We start from the raw sequence: 14,591 nt of genomic DNA, 5'->3' as shown, positions 1-14,591 counted from the left end.
AAATTATTCTTAGTTGTAGGTTATTTTTCTTTCAGCACTTGAATATATCACGCCACTTTCTTCTGACCTGTAAAGTTTCTGCTGAAAAATCCTCTGATAGACTTATAGGGATTCCCTTGTATATAACAGTTTTCTTTTCTCTTGCCTTTTTTTTTTTAAGATTTTTTTATTTATTTACTTGAAAGAGAGAGAGAGCATGAGAGGGGAAAGGGTCAGAGGGAGAAGCAGAAGGAGAAGCAGGTCAGAGGAAGCCTGATGCAGGACTCGATCCCGGGACTCCAGGATCATGACCTTAGCTGAAGTCAGTCACTTAACCAACTGAGCCATGCAGGTCCCCTCTCTTGCCTTTAAAATTCTGTCTCTAGGGGCGCCTGGGTGGCTCAGTGGGTTAAAGCCGCTGCCTTCGGCTCGGGTCATGATCTCAGGATTCTGGGATCGAGCCCCACATGGGGCTCTCTGCTCAGCGGGGAGCCTACTTCCTCCTCTCTCTCTCTCTCTCTGCGTACCTCTCTGCCTACTTGTGATCTCTCTCAAATAAATAAATAAAATCTTTAAAAAAAATTCTGTCTCTATCACTAGTTTTTGCCATTTTAATTACTTGGTGTCTTGGTGTAGACCTCCTTGGGTTGATTTTCTAGAGGGGGCTTTATGCCTACTGGGTTTTTGGTTCCTTTCCAGATTCAGGAAGTTTTCAGCTATTATTTCTTCAAAGGAATTTTCTGCCCCCTTTTCTCTCCTCCTTCTGGGATCCCCATAATGTGAATGTTATGCTTGATGATGTTTCTGAGTTTCCTTGATCTATTTTCTTTTTTTTTTTTTATTGTTCTTTATTCTCTTTCTTGCTCAGCTTGATTGCTTTCCATTACTCTGTCCTCTGGGTTGCTGATCCATTCTTCTGTTTCCTCTATCCATTATTTATTCCCTCTAGTGTATTTTTAATTTGTTAATTGAGTTCTTCATCTCTGATTGGATCTTTTTTGTTTTCTGTCTCTATGTTGAGGGTCTCACTGAGGTCTCCACTCTCAAGTCCAGTGAGTATTACCTTTATTTCAAATTCTTTATTAGGCATATTACTTCATTTGATTTTATTCCTTTGCTGTGATTTTTGTACTTGTCTTTCATTTGAGGCATATTCCTCTGTCTCCTCATTTTGTCTAGCTCTGTGTCTTTTTCTGTGTGTTAGGAATGTCAGCCACATGGCCTGATCTTGAAAGTAATTAATGTTATGGGATGCTTAGGTGGCTCAGTTGGTTAGGCAGCTGCCTTGGGCTTAGGTCATCATCCCAGAGTCCTAAGATTGAGCCCGCATTGGGCTCCTTGCTCTGCAGGGAGCCTACTTCTCTGTCTGCCTACTACTCCTCCAGCTTGTGCATACTGTCTCTCTTTTTCTCTGACAAATAAATAAATAAAATCTTTAAAAAAGAAGGAGAAGGAGAAGGAAGTAATGGTTTTATGAATAAGAGATCCTGTAGTGCCTTGCAATGCAATGTCCCCTGTTCACCAGAACCTGGTCTTTCAGGGGTGTCTGCTATGTGTGTTGCATGAACTCAGTTTGGGTTGAGCTGCATTTGCCTTCAGACCAGCTGTCTGCAGTAGCTCTCTTTGCCTGTTGTGGGCAGTGTTTGGGCACTGTGTTGTTACTGGGCATCCCTGGGGCTACCTTGGGCTTGTGTTGAATCAGACCAGGAATTTTCCACAGCTGAATTTGCCAGTGCTGAATTTCAGGACCTCTCCCTGTATTTCCCATAGAAGCTTTGGTTGGTGGGCAAATCCTGCAGTCAGACAAGACAACTTCGGGAGTCCAGTGGAATATGTGTGTGTGATTATCTTCTCTACTTCTTGAGGTAGAAGTCAATTTGAGGTAGTGCTGACTTCTGTCTTTGCTGCTTGCACATTGCCACACTTGTGGTGCCACTTTGGATAAACTTTTACTAAAGGTGTGTTTGAAGGGCTCGGTCTGCAGAAGAGTGCAGAGGTGGGACACTTGGTATTAGCAAGGTTTGTACTGGTTTGCTGTGTAAGGAGACCTGGTTGGAGTGAGCAGATCCACAGAAGTGTGTGGGGGCAGGGTGTGCTGTTAGCAAGCTAGGCAGAGAGTGTTCACAGTGTACAGATTCCCATTCGCATCTGTGTAGTTAGGCTGGAGGCAGGCGAAGGAAATGATGTCTGCCAGCATTTTTTTTTTTTTTGAGTAGTCTCCCTAAGATTCCTTCCCCTCTAGCACATGCTTTAAGAAATAAATCTCCTGTGTACCTGAAGTATTTTTCAAACTGCTGCTTCTATGCTATATCTCAGCAAAGCTATTTATTGTGCTGTCTCTTTAAGTTCATGTTCTTAGTTTCCCATTGTCCTCAGACTCCCCCAGAAATCAGCCCACTGATTTTTAAAATTCCTTGTGGTAAGCCCCAGTGATTATAAGAACTCAAGAAGTTAATCCCCTCTGGTTCTCAAAGCCAAATGTTACGGGGATTTATTTTTCCAGTGTGGGCCCCCTATATCTGGTGTACTTTGTGTAAGGTCTGGTCTCCCCTCTTCTCTGTGCCTTTGGCATCTCTTTCTCCTTCAGATAGTACTGTGGGTCAGTTTGGCTCCTGCCTGGGTTTCTGCCCTCTTTGATGTGGTCTTTTCTTTACATTGAGCTATGGAAAGTCTGTTCTTGTAGTCTTCAGGTCATTTTCCAGGTTATTTACACTGTTATGGGTCTTAGCTAGGTGAATCCAAGGGACAAGTTGAACCTAGGATCCTCCTGTTCTTCTCTCTTTACTATCACACTTTACTCTTCTTAATAATCAATAGAAAAAATAAAAAACACCAAGAATATAAAAGACCGAAAGAACTATCAACCAACATGTACTCATTTACATTTAAAATAGTCCAACAATAGGAGAGTATTTGTTCTTTTCAAGTTTTTAGTTAAATATATACAGCTTTCTCCAATATAGAGCATATTATGAACCATAAAAAGAAATCTTGAAAATTTACATCATACAAAATATGTACATGGACCATAATGGAATTAAACTAGAAAGTAAGAAGATACCTGGAAAGTCACCAACTATTTGGAAATTAAACAAAATTCTTCTAATAATGCAGGGATCAAGAGGAAGTTGTAAGTGAATTTGTAAGTTTGCTTAACCTTTTATTTTAAGTAATTTTGTAACTTCCAATAAATGGTAAAATGATACAGATTCCCCTGTCACATTCATCCAAATTCTCCTAATGTTAACACTTTACATCATAACCAAAACTTATGTTAACATCATATATAACCAGCAAAACTGAAATTAGTAAAATTAATATTGGTACAATACTATTAAATTAACTGTCAATTTTATTCAGATTTACCACTCTTTTCAGAAATGTTTTTCTGTTCAAGGACAAGCCCAGGATCTTACAGTGCATTTAATTCTCATGGCACCTTCTCCAAATCTGTGGAGTTTCTCTACCATTTCTTGACTTTCATGACTTTGGCACTTCTGAAGTGTGCTGTTCTATTATTTTGTAAATTCTCCACAATGTGTGCTTTTGGCATGCCCCATGCTTTTACTTGTGTATGTCCTTACTTTTTGTTCCCATATGTTGCTCACCTGTATTTTTTCTTTCTCTAGCTCTAAAATCAAATACTTTCTCCAAGGAGCCCTGGTTCTTTATGTTAGAAACCAAGATATTAATAGCACCCTAGTGCCAGTTTTTGGTTTTAGATATCTATTTATTTATTTTTGAAAATGTTCCATAGACATGTCAAATTCAAGAAGTTAAAACTCAAGAAAAAGTCTGCCACTTACCCCGAATATATTACTTCTTTCAATTTAAAATATTCTTTCTCAGTATTAAATTAAAACTTACTCATGCTCGAAATAAATTTATTTTTCTTATTTTTTTATTGTGTATGTAAGTCTACATACTGTACATCATTAGTTTTTGATATAGTGTTCCATAGAAAGCAATTTAAAAATACAAACATATACATTGGAATTTGTTCTTTTCCCCACTTCACAGAGACAATACAAGCTGTAGTTTATATCACAAAAATATGTGTTAAATTTATAATCAATAGATGTTTAAATCATGGTCTATAATTTATTCTACACAAATGCTTATTAAATTAAGATGATTTTATAAATACAGTCTTATATATTTGCTGGAATTATCATTAGCTTGAAACCCATGCATGATTAAAATAAAATGAAAAGGGGTGCCTGGGTGGTTCAGTGGGTTAAGCCTCTGCCTTTGGCTCAGGTCATGATCTCAGGATCCTGGGGTGGAGCCCCACATTGGGCTTTCTGCTTAGCAGTGAGCCTTCCCCCTCGCCCCCCGCCTGCCTCTCTGCCTACTTGTGATCTCTCTCTCTGTCAAATAAATAAATAGAATCTTTATAAATAAATAAAATGAAAATTGAATTGCTCAGTAAGAAGGATGGAGATAGGTTGATTGAAAGCACATAGGAGCTAAGTTGAAAGAGCTTCCAACAGCAAAATCTGAATCAATTTGAACACAAAATAACATGTGTATTTGACTACAGTCCATGAAATTATGTCAATATCTGTGAGTTCATAAATAGTTGAACAAATAAATTGAGGGAGAGAGGAGAAACAACTCTTCCTTAGAAGAGTTTATTCCAAGTAATAAATGCAGAAGCATTGAGAGACCTAGAAAATGTCATTAGAATATGACATGAATAATTAAGTCTGAATTTAAAACACTGAATAGAAGAAACACCACAACAGCAAAATAGTCATATTGCATAAAAATAAGTAACTCAATCACATTGCAAATTAAAATGACAGATGTTTAAACCATTTTGATACAACTTTTCAAAAACGATGCTTTAATAATTTCTCTCCCTATAGAATATTTTATACCTCTATATTCTTGTCTATATTTATAGAATCATTTTAAATGCAACATATGCATATTTAATGTTTTATTGTCACAAAACTGGTCATATTTTTGTTTTTGTTTCTCGAAATAAATTATTGAATTTAGAGGATTCTCTGGATCACAAGCAGAAATACAAAAACATATATATATGTTTTTTCTATTTGGTCTTGCAAGAGTGTTTTGGAAGTTCAGTGACAGTTCAATCAAACAAAAGTCATGGGAGAGAGAGCTTAAACCAAATTTGTCCTTAGGTCAGAGGTTCAGGGCTGTTGAGCTCTAGAGTGTGTATGTTTGTGTGTGTGTGTGGATGTGGATGTATGTGTGTATATACATGTACATACATAGTTCTCCAAAGAGCTTATGGGAATGAGATGAAAGGGGTAGGTATGAGAAAAATCAGAGTCAACTCTTGGATCAGAAAAAGTGTAGAGGAATTTGGCCCTGGGTAGGAATGCTGGGCCATGGTCTTAACTTGATTTATAAGTCATAAATTTAGTCATATGGCATGTAGACTTACATCTGTATTTTTGCTCCAGCCCCTGCAGATGTTAGAGGAGAGTATAATCTAACTCACAATTTTTGTAATTTTAGTCAGATCTTTTTTCACTCTAAGTTGTTTTATTATGTAGTCTCTTTTGTCAGTCATGTTATGTCATGCCTTGTTTTATGAACCTATAAATTATGTGTAGTAACAGAGTGAGAGAATAAGAATGTTCAACAGTAACCATATCAGTTCAGACAAAGGTACCACCTTGGCATAAATCACCAAAGTTCACAGAAGAGATTTAAAAAATTAATGAACTAAGAAAATACAGAACATCTAGAAAGACACATGAAAATTATCTTTGCATTATATGTGTATATATATATAGAGAGAGGATTTTAACATTTAATGTGGAAGGATTAGACATAAACAACTCTATGTGTGGATATGTTGTGCAAGGTGTTATCAGAAAACATCCATCACATACTCCCATGTGCAATTCATTAGCAGCTAGTCATATCTCTAGTCATAGACATTTGCAGTTATTTTTCTCCTACCCATTGTAGACAAATCAGGTGAATACTTTATCTTATTTAATGATGCTCTATAAATTAATAACAACCCACATTCTACAATTTATGGAGAGGGCATTATAAAGAAAGGTAAAAGATGATTTTCCAAATACTATCTAAACCTACTTTTTCAGAAGTATGCTCCCAAGTGTCATATTCTGGGATCTCATTGTTCCTCCATATATATCAGCTTCTGTAAGGTAAAATTTTCTCTTGGTACCAGAAATAATGCCCAGTATCTCAATTTTTGTAAAAGACTAGGAGAAGACAATAGACATTTTTCCAAAGAAGACATACAGATGGCCTATAGACACATAAAAAGATACTCAGCATTACTCATCATCAGGGAAATACAAATCAAAACTATAATGAGATATCTCCTCACACCTGTCAGAATGGCTAAAATCAACCACACTAGAAACAGATGTTGGTAAGGATGTGGAGAAAGGGAAACATTCTTGCACTGTTAGTGGGAATGCAAACTGCTGCAGCCACTCTGGAAAAAAAGTATGGAAATTCTCAATAGTTAAAAATATAGATACCCTGTGATTTAGCGATTGCACTACTAAGTATTTACCCAAAGAATACAGAAATACTAATTCAAGGGGATATGTACATCCCAATTTTTATGGCAGTACTACCTAAAATAACCAAATATGGAAACAACCAGTGTCCATCCAGTGATGAATGGATAAATAAGTGGTATATACACAATGGAATATTACTCAGCCATGAAAAGAATTAAATCCTGCCATTTGTAACAACATAGATGGAGCTAGAAAGCTTATGTTAAGTGAAATATGCTAGTTAGAGAAAGGCAAACACCATATGATTTCACTCATATTTGGAATTTAAGAAACCAAACAAGGAAAAAGAAAAAAGAGAGAGAGGGAGAGAGAGAAAGGCAAACCAAGAAATAGACTCTTAACGGTAGAGAACAACCTGATGGTTACCAGAGAGTAGGCAGGTGGGGAAATAGGTTAAATAGTGATAGGGATTAAAGAGTGCCCTTGTGATAAACACAGTGTTGTATGAAGTGTTGAATCCCTATACTGGACACCTGAAACTGATAGTATATTGTATGTTAACTAACTCGAATTTAAATAAAAACTTTATAAAATCTGAAAAGGATAAATGTAATAAGAATCCTAGAAAAAAAATGCATAATTTTGCTAGGGATAAAGTTACTCCCCAGAAAAGCAAAATGAAGAGGCATTACAGATTAAAGTAAAATTGACAGATTTACTGATTAATGATGTCTCTTAAGATAAACCAAAGTTTTGCGACACTGGTGGCTCAGTCAGTTAAGCTTCTGCCTTTGGCTCAGTCATGATCCTATGGTTGTGGGGTTAAGCCCCAAGTTGAGAATCTCTGCTCAGCAGGAAGTCTGTTTCTCTTTTTCTCCTGCTGCCTCTCCCCTTGCCTTGTGCATGCACTTTCTCTCTCTCTCTCTTTCTCTCTCATTCACAGGTTCTCTCAAATAAATAAATGATTTTAAAAAAAAAATCCATAAACTAAAATTTTGAGTATAGAAAATTGATCTTTCTAATACCATAATTAGTTTTTACAAAATAAAATATCTTGTTCAAATAGATCTATATGTTTGTTGTTATTTTTCCTTTTATTTCCTTTGAGTTTTGTTAGGGTTTGTTTTGTTTTTTTGTTTTGTTTTGTTTTTGTTTTTTCTTTTCAAATTACCAGAATCTTGATCTACATCTGTCAGATGGACAGAACAGAACTCCCAATCATTTCTTGTGTAGCTATCCAGTCTACTATAGGAAATCTATATAATTCTATTTGTAGCTTTCTTTTGGTAAGATCTCTATTTCTGGTATCAAGCATGACTCTATACTGTATATATTTAAATATATTTGTCAAATATTTCTATGTGTTGAGAAGTTATTAGAGGTTTCTGTCATGTGCTGAGTTCACTGCCTATCACAAAGTTTGTGGGTTTCAGAAGGTATCCATGGAGTTGAAGGTAAAACTATTGAACTATTACTGTTGAAGAAAAACCTCTGAATTTCCACATCAAATATGAACATACAAATATGGAGGGATTATCAGTGCAAAGCGAATACAGTGTTATTCTGCTTCATAAACGACTGATACTGAAAGCAAACTTCATAGCTTTTTATATATTTATGAATTATCAATATATATTGATGGTCTATATTTAAAACCTGAAGATACCTAATGTCCATTTAGAAACTACATGATCATAGTCCACAGGGATTAAGGTAATTTAACAGGTGACTTCCCTGCGACTCTCAATAATTTCCTTTCTTTAAGTTGATGTCACCTGCTTAGGAAACATCAGGAGAGGTCTGCCTCTTACCTATTGCCTAGAGTAAAGCAAATAATCAAAAAACATTTGTTGAATAAATTAATAATTGGAAACCAAATTATTGAATAAGAGGTCAAGTACATAAGTGCCGTGGTCTTCACCACTGTCTTCCTGGAAACAAAATTTGGAATTTCAAAGAGGCAGTTAGTTTGGGCTTACCACCCCTTGATTGAAAGTCTGCAAAGTTAAAGAAGTCTCATTAAACAGACATTTAATAATAAAATCAGATTGAGTGTGTCCAGGTATGATGAATTTTGACATATTGAAGAAATCAAGATACTGCCATAGAAAAAGCTTCTTCCAAAATATTAACTTTTATCAGTATATAAAAGATTTAACCATTCTTGTTCTCAAAGTTTTATCAGTAAATATAGACATAAGTATTGATTATCTTTAGGAACTTTTTTTAAATTGAGATATAGTGGACACAATGATTTGTAGCAATTCAACAAGTTCATACTATCTCTAAGAACTTTACATGGCTAAACCAGTGATTTAGTGTGCTCCATTAAACTGGAGAGTCAACATACATCTCTCTCCTCCATTTAATGCTAGTATCAATATATATCTTTTAACTTGGGAATATTTCTTTAGCATATATTGGAAACCCCTAAAGGACTTATTAAATCCTGATTTTTTGGGACTCAACCCCAGAATTTCTAATTAACGGTTATCTGGGAATTTGAATTTCTACCAAGTTCCCAGTAGATATAATGCTTCTTACTGGTCAGGGGACCATGCTGAAAACTCTTGCTTTATGCTATGACTTGATAAATTTGTAAATGATTATTTAATTTTGTTATAGGAGATTGTTGGCATAAAGTGAGTCATTATTGCTATATGTAAACATCAATTAGTAGGTTTTTTTTTTTTGGTAGAAAAATTGAGAATATCTCTTCTCCCTGTTTTAAAATGAGAATCTACATAGGAAAATATAGGAAATTCTTCATTTAAAATTTATTCATCATTTTGGAATACTATATCTTGAAATAAGGAGAATCTAGGAAACTAAAAATTATAGATAATAATTCTTAGTTCATCTTTAATACATTTTATACTATATTTCATGTTTCTGTTACAACAAAGAAGATGCAAATGCAATTGAATAAACAGTTTGTCATCAATGACATTTATCCATGAATCATTTTTTGGCTTGGAAAATTATCTAAAGTGCATAGTTTAGAAGATTGCTTTCCTTCCTTTGTGCTTAGCTGCAAATTTAATTAGCTTCAATATCTTTTTCCTCTTACAATTTTTTTTTTGCTTACTTAAGTGACAGTAATTAAACTGAGTGAAAGGGACATTTAGAGCATGCAAGGTATAATATGTGCAAATTTTTGTTTTCTTGCTATGCCAGTACAGAAAAACTGATATAAATGACAATGATAAAAAGAAATACATTGCCCAGGAAATAATTAATTTTAGCTATTAATGGCAAAATCTTCTTTTTCAAATACTCCATTCAACTCTAGTGTTAAAATATATCTGTTTTATTTGTTTGAGGATTATCCTCCAAATGCAAATATCTGTCAATTCCAAACATCTTTTGTACTGTAAATGTCAAAACATAGTATTTCTGGATATGGGATTTTAGAGAAACCACTTTTGGCTAGATCATTTGTTATAGGATTACAGATGCCCAGTTATTTATTCACACAACATGTATTTATTAAGTTTCTGCTGCACATTAGGAATTATGTTATTTGATATGCAAACATGAGAATTATAAGTTTCCTTGAATATATTAATATAGAGAAACAAAGAACAAGTAATTTCACGCAAATTTAAAGAAATATTATAAAAGTAAAAATAAAAATTATCAGATTTATTTTACATTTTTATTAATTCATTTCATGAAATAGATTCCATTGTTATCCCTAATTATTATCCTGATTCTCAAGGGCAACATTTGATTAAATTGAAGATTGAGGAGTTGGCTGTTCTTAGGTAATTTGGCTCTAGAATCAGTTATTTTAACCACTGTACATATAACTCATAATTTTTTTTTCTCTTTGCGGAAGCAAGTTGGAGAGATTATGTGATCACAGAGAACCAACCCTGCCCAGACAATTCAGAAAGTAATGTTTTATAAAAAGTTAATATTTAATCTGGTTGCAAGGGATAAGAAGTATATGAGAATTTATAAAGCCATAGAAGTATAAAAATCAAGGAGTAAAAAAAGTAGTTTGATATGGAACAAATCAAAGAAAGGAAAAGGTATTGGAAGATGAGTTTGGGATTGAGATAGGAGTAAGTTTGGGATTGTGCTGTATGCAAAGAAAAGTTTAAGTGATGGTAGAAAAGGAGGCAAGTGCACAGTTTAGAAATATAGTAAAACAAAATAGTGCCATGTGTGAGTAGTGTGTTGGAACAAGATTCAGGAGTTACATATAGATTCCCACATAGTGTCTCTATCACCCTGCATGAGACATAGATAAGGCTCTTATCTCAGCTTCAGTGTTCCCAATGAACTTGATGTTCTTTTAGGTCCACTTCTACCGAATCAATATTTTTATTGAGGCAAAATATCATGGGTGGAAGTGATTTTTGTTTTAGATCTTTGTTTGTGTAAGTAAATAATTGCAACCTGTATAATGAATGTTAAAGTTTTACATACATACCTACATAACAACTGGCAGCAAATGGGTTATATTCTTTGTAATCTACCAATATTATTAATGACATTAAATGATATTTTCTACTTTAATTGATGTTGTAAGTGATGAACAAATTATGGGAACCAATGTAACATAAAGAGAGCAGGAGGGATTTCTTATGCAATCCTCCACTAGCTAAGTGAGAGTCATGGGAGCATTTTAAGCAGAGGTGTGGTCATTTGATTAAAGAAGATCATTCTTTCTACAGTCCAGTGTAGGTCTTTCAAAACTACTCTGCCTTAAGGATATTTTATGAGGATAATAGAGAAAGTGACCATTTAAAAGCTTTCTACTTGGTGCACTTGGGTGGTTCAGTGGGTTAAGCCTCTACCTTCGGCTCAGGTCATGATCTCAAGGTCCTGGTTTGAGCCCCTGCATCCAGTTCTCTGATCAGCAGGGAGACTGTATCCCCCTCTCTCTCTGCCTGCCTACTTGTGATCTCTCTCTCTCTGTCAAATAAATAAATAAAATCTTTTTAAAAAATAAATAAAACTTCCTACCCATCTGAGTGTATTTAAGTTCAGTATTAGACTTCTTTAAGCTAATATTGGGCATTGTAAAGTTAATATTTCCGTAATTTGGAAATGTGATTTATGGGGTTATGGGATCAATTATACTGAGATTAGGTAGGGCAAAACAAACTACAAAGGACAGCATTATAGTGTGTAAGGATAATAGTTTCCCTTCCCATTTCTAGCCTAATGTTTTTCAGAGTGCCAGAGACACAATAATAGGGGGGTAGTAGTTTCATGAGGGTAAGTGCTGAGTAAAAGTAAAAGAAAAGAAGCCCATTAGGTTGAGCATAAGTTTTAGCATAATGTTACCTTACAAATAACAGAAGTCTCTTCCTAAATCTTTTTATCCATCTAAGAAGCACCGAGAACAACTTCTTGGAGATTAACCTTGAGTAAGATGTTGATTATAGAGTTCTGCTCAATAAATAAATAAATAATGAACATTCATACTTAATAGGAGTTTTTCTGTAATCAAAAAAGTTATCTAGAAAAATATAATATGTTAAAATTAATACATTAAGTTTAAACAATAAAAATGAAGATGTTGTTCTTATAAAAGTTAAACATGCTCATTTTATAAAATGGAACAGTAGAAATAAGAAAACTGTATTTTTCAAGAGTTAATTAAATTTTAACAGTTGTTGCCCAGGATTCAAGGGAGGATAACTGAGGTTTGAGAGTAACTCTCAAACATGTTACTCATTTTCAAATATGCCACAACAAATTTTGAGAAATTTTAAAAGAACAAAAGCTAAACCAACAAAAAAATGACTTAAAGGATATGTTTTTTTTGTCATCTAGTAAGTGATAATCTATACATGAGAATAAATATATGAATATATTTCTTATTTGAAGTGAACAAAATAGTATTACACAGTAGAGAAGGGTTGATATGAATATAAGGGCTGGTATGGGTATGTGCTTAGTGTATCTTTATTCAAAGATGAAAAATTAGATTGAATATAGGTAATTAATAGTTGTTTATTTTTATGAAATATCACTGATTCACTTATATTGTTCTCAAGTGCAAAAATTAGGATCTATTATTCTAAAATTGTAGTAGAATTCAGTAAAATGCTAAAATAATTACATCTGATGAATTGTGTTACATCAAATAATAAAGTTATACAGTTAACTTTCTTAATTTTTTAAAAATATTTTTATTTATTTATTTGACACAGAGAGAGCACAAGCAGAGTGAGCAGCAGGCAGTGGGAGAGGGAGAAGAGGCTCCCTGCTGAACAGGGAGTCTGATGCAGGGCTCCATTCCAGGACCCTGGGATCATGACTGAAGCTGAAGACAAATGCTTAGGCAACTAAACCACCCAGGCACCCCTGCAGTTAACTTTTTTTTTTTTTTAAAGATTTTATTTATTTGAGAGAGAGAGAGAGCATGAAAGGGGCAAGGGGCAGAGGGAGAAGCCAGCTCCCTGATGAGCAGAGGGCCTGATGTGGGACTTGATCCTGGGACTCCAGGATCATGACCTGAGCTGAAGGCAGTTGCTTAACCAACTGAGCCACCCAGGTGCCCTGCAGTTAACTTTTTAAAAAGAAATATGAGAAAACAAACAGTACAACAGATGTCTAATTGTTCCAAAGTGTGTTTTTTCAAGTTCATATTCATAAAATGATTTCATTTTTGCTGAAAATACTAGATTTTCCATTCTATATAAAAAATATTTTAAAAGTATGTGAAGAGAATATACATGACCTATTTATGTCACATGAGAATAGTTTCTGGGAGTTGAAAACTAATTTTTAACTTTTTTCTTATTGACTAGACCATTTTGATGGTATTATTGAAAATTTAAACAATCCTAATTGTAAGAAGTATTTTTTTGTCTGCATATATGTATATTATAGAATGTTTGAGATGTTTTATAAAGGGTTAAACTAATTGATAAATACATTTGTTATTTGAAAATTACATACTTGACAACACAATCTTGAGGACATGTGCCTTGAAGATTTTGTTTTTCATTGTTATTTTAGTCAGTTTTCTTTCCTTTAATTTATGTAGGTTTTTGTATAGCTTTTCTGTCAGATGGATAATTAATTATATTGTCTTTTTTCCAAAATAGTATTTAGGTTACCCTAGGACTCTGTTTTTTTTCTCTCTTAACTTTCCATGTTGTTGGATAAAAATGCAATTACACTCTGAGGGAAGACTTTAATGTTATATGTAAAACAAAAATGCTAGTTTGATTATATCAAAATTTTTTTCAGGGGACCTGTGTGGCTCAGTCAGTGGAGCAGCTGAATCTTGATTTCCCTTCAGGTCATGATCTCAGGGTCTGTTTGAGGATTCTTCCTCTCCCTCTATCCTCTCCCCTCACTCTCTCTCTCTTTCTTTGTCTCTAAATAAATAAATAAATCTTTAATTTTTTTTCATTGTTTTCTTACCTTTGTGTTAGGTGTTTTCAAACAAACTCTGTCTTTTCCTGTATTTCTTGTTAAAGTTACCAAATTAATTTGAACTTCTCTGGTTCATGGTACTGTTTCCATAAATCCATCTTACTACAATCTGTATGCCTGCCTTGTCAGCGCTCAGCTACAGATTCATCTGTTACATACAACTTTTCTCCACAGGTCCCACTAAAGCACACACTCCACAAAAGAGATTTAAAAAAAAAAAAGATTTTATTTATTCATTTGAGAGTGAGAGAAAGCACAAATAGGGGAGGGGCAGAGGGACTAGCAGACTCCCAACTGAACATGGAGCCCAACACACGGCTCAATCCCAGGACCCTGAGAGTAGGGCCTGAGTGGAAGTCAGACACTTAACCGACTGAGACACCCAGGACCCCCTCACAAAATGGGAATTTTTATCTCTTTTCTTCATTGCTATATCACAAATTCTTAGTTTTTATGTTATTAATATTTAGTGTAACTTGGTATATACATATTGAATAAAGGTCACTGGTTTCTCCCCAACCTACATTGGCCCCAAATTTATATCCTCCTCACTACACATTTCCTAGATATATTATTTCTTCAACTCAGCTATGTTTTCATCACCTCCCAACTTAAGTCAGCCTAAGCCCATTTCAACTGAAATTCCAGGGTTTTTTCCTTCTTTATTTTCATTATAATTAATGTTTTTTTCTGATACCTGTCTCCTACTTAGGCTATTTA

Source organism: Lutra lutra, chromosome 13 (genome assembly GCF_902655055.1).
Source record: "Lutra lutra chromosome 13, mLutLut1.2, whole genome shotgun sequence".
Classification (NCBI taxonomy): domain Eukaryota; kingdom Metazoa; phylum Chordata; class Mammalia; order Carnivora; family Mustelidae; genus Lutra; species Lutra lutra.
This window is presented reverse-complemented; position numbering follows the sequence as displayed.